The 3,021-nt window shown below is 35.2% G+C and overlaps 1 protein-coding gene across 1 annotated transcript in view; it reads right to left on the bottom strand.

Annotated features, from left to right (window-relative positions):
* LOC105513615 (probable C-mannosyltransferase DPY19L2) overlaps positions 1-3,021 on the bottom strand; it is a 111,264-nt gene that overhangs the window by 48,616 nt on the left and 59,627 nt on the right. The window lies entirely within an intron of this gene.

Raw genomic sequence — 3,021 nt, forward strand, 5'->3', positions numbered from 1 at the left:
AGGACGAAAGTAATAGAGTCTAAAGTTGGAAGCAGAAGGAAAGAGAGATAGATGATGGATAGATGCAGAGGAAAGAAAAGGAGAAAGCTGGAAAGAAACTACAAACGAGTTATTTTGAAGGGAAGGTTAATTGAAGCTAAACAGAGAAACTCAAGACAAACATTTTAAAAAGCAAGGCTGTGTGGATATAGCAGGATGAAACATAAAGGAAAAGTGGCCTGGAAGTGAGTTGTGAAATACGTGTGCTAACTTCTTGAAAATGATTTCTAGTCCTTGCTAAGGACTATTTCCTTACGTATCTATCTACCTTACATAGTAGCTATTTGATTTCTAGTCCTTGCTAAGGACTATTTCCTCATGTATCTATCTACCTTAGATAGTAGCTATTTTTAAGTCAGTAGCTATTTATTAGCTATAAATCATTAGCATTTTAAAGATTATTAACTGTGTTCAGTTTATAGAAATAAAAAGTAGAATTTAAACAAACTGCATTAAAAACACTGAATCTTACCCAAAAGTTCAGTTTAGATACTCCCAGTTTTTGAATTTCATTTCTCTTTAGAATTATTGCCTAAAATGCACATAAGGGAAAAATGAAACAATTCAATACAATTAACATTCATTTTTTGTATAAATGGTACATTTCAAAAATTACATAGCCACCCTGTTCCATCTCAGCTATCACCAGCCATTTTCCTCCTTAACTGTTGATTTTAAATTTTGGACATGGCAAATTTCCTTGAGGTGAGACTTAAATGGTTTGGGTGTCAAAAAGTTGCCTCATTATTTCCTCACTTAGATACCCTGGCCGTTTTCTGCAGGATAATTCCTCTACAAAGGTAAACGGTGTATGAGCATATGACAGCATCCATGCAAGTCTGTATGTGAGTTATCCAGCAACATTAGTGAACTAAACTAATATGAAAATCCTTTTTCCCCAAACTGCCAAATAAAATATTTAAACATGTTTAAAAAGTGTATACTCACGTGAAAGAGAAGGAACTTCTCTGATGCTTGAAAAAAGGTGGTTTTTAAAAAACACAATATTAATTAACAGAGAACCACCACTCCCTGGCAGTCTTTATAAAGGCCTGTAGAATAAGGTTACAACTATAGGCTTGTATTGTAAGGGGAGGGCAGCAGAAGAGGCCTTGGGTCTATGCAAAGTAAGAAGTTGGAATTGAGACTAATACATAAAGCTAGGGTCCTCAAAAACTATACCTGCAGTGCTATGGACTGAGTATTTGTGTCCACCTCAAACTCATAGACTGAATCTTTAATCCCCAGTGTGATAGTGTTTGGAGGGTGGGCCGCTGGGAAGTAATTGAGTCATGAGGGTGAACCCTCATGAATGGGATTAGTGTGCTCATGCTACAAGAGACTAGAGAGCTGATGTCTCTCTCTACCACGTGAGGACACAGCAAAAAGGCTTCTGTCTGCAAACCACCAAAAGGGCTTTCACCAAGAATCAAATCAGCTGACACCTCAATTTTGAACTGCTCAGCCTCCAGAACTGTGAGAAATAAATGCCTGTTGTTTGCCATCCTGTCTGTGGTCCTTCTGTTATAACAGCCCAAACTGACGAACACACACAGCGACTAGGAATACTTCAGCTACCATCTCTAAGAGTTGACAGGTTATTTGTTTACTCCCAAGTTTGGGGTGAAAACAGTGCTCTCATGAGAAACTGAATTCTTGGACTTGCATATTATTTAGATTTGGATTCAAATTTTGTATCATTTAGTTGGTGTAGAAATTCCCAAAGTGAGCCAGGATTACTGAACTTCCAATGGGAAAATATAAATGTATCAGATTACTCATTGCAACATTGTTTGTAAATGCAAAAGTTAGGCAACAAACTAAATGCCCAGACATAGGAGAGTGACTGAATGACAGTAAATCTACAGTAGAACACTAGGAAACCACCAGAAAGAATGACGAAAATCTCTATGAACTGATATCCAGGATAGGCTGTTAAATGAAAAAATAAAGTAGAAAAGACTATCTTTAATATAAGAGGAGATGTAAAAAATATACATGTAACAGTTACTAGAACTCAAAAAAGCCCAACTAAATGGGTCAACTAGAAAACTAATGAGATTTCTTTCTTAAAGGGAACAGGCAGTAACAGGGTAAAAAGAAAGGTGGAGAGAATGGGCTGGAAGGAATAGTGGGGAATATTTTCTGAGTATAATTTTATATATATATATATATCATCCTCATTGAAATATGGTAATGTTTCACCCAAAGTAACTAAAATCAATCAGAATGAAACTTCTGCTTCTGTCCAAGTTTGTATAACAGGAACCACATTTACTTTCTCACCCTAAAAAAACAAAATACCAAGCAAAATAGATTATAGAGACAGCTATGAACAATTATATGCCAACAAATTAGATAACTTATAAGAAATAAATTTCTAGAAACATACAACCTACCAAGAGTAACTTCTGAAAACACACAAAAAACTCAACAGACCTATAGCTAATAAGGAGAGTAAATCAGTAATAAAAATTTTCTCAGCAAAGGAAAACCTCAAACCAGATGGCTTCACTGGAGAATTCCGTGAAACACTTAAATAAGAATTCATACCAATCCTTCTCAAGTTCTTCCAAAAAACTGAAGAGAACACTTCTATATACATTTTATGAGGCCAGCATTACTCTGATACCAAATCCAGAAAAAGATACTACAAGAAAACTACAGGCCAGTATTTCTGATGAATACAGCAAAATCTATATATATATTTCTATTAAAAATGAGCAAAAAATGTTTATTCTTTGGGGAATAAACATTTCCCCAAAGAAGAAATACAAATGTCCAACAGGTATTTAAAATGGTGTTCAACATCACTAATCATCAGGGAAATGTAAATGAAAACCACAATGAGATACCACCTCAAACCTGTTTGGATGGCCATTATAAAACAAAACAAAACCAGAAGTAACAAATCTTGGCAAAAATGTAGAAAAATTGGAATGCTTATGCATTGTTGGTGGGAATATAAAATGGTGCAGCCAA

This window comes from Colobus angolensis, unplaced genomic scaffold, assembly GCF_000951035.1.
Source record: "Colobus angolensis palliatus isolate OR3802 unplaced genomic scaffold, Cang.pa_1.0 Scaffold232, whole genome shotgun sequence".
Lineage (NCBI taxonomy): Eukaryota > Metazoa > Chordata > Mammalia > Primates > Cercopithecidae > Colobus > Colobus angolensis.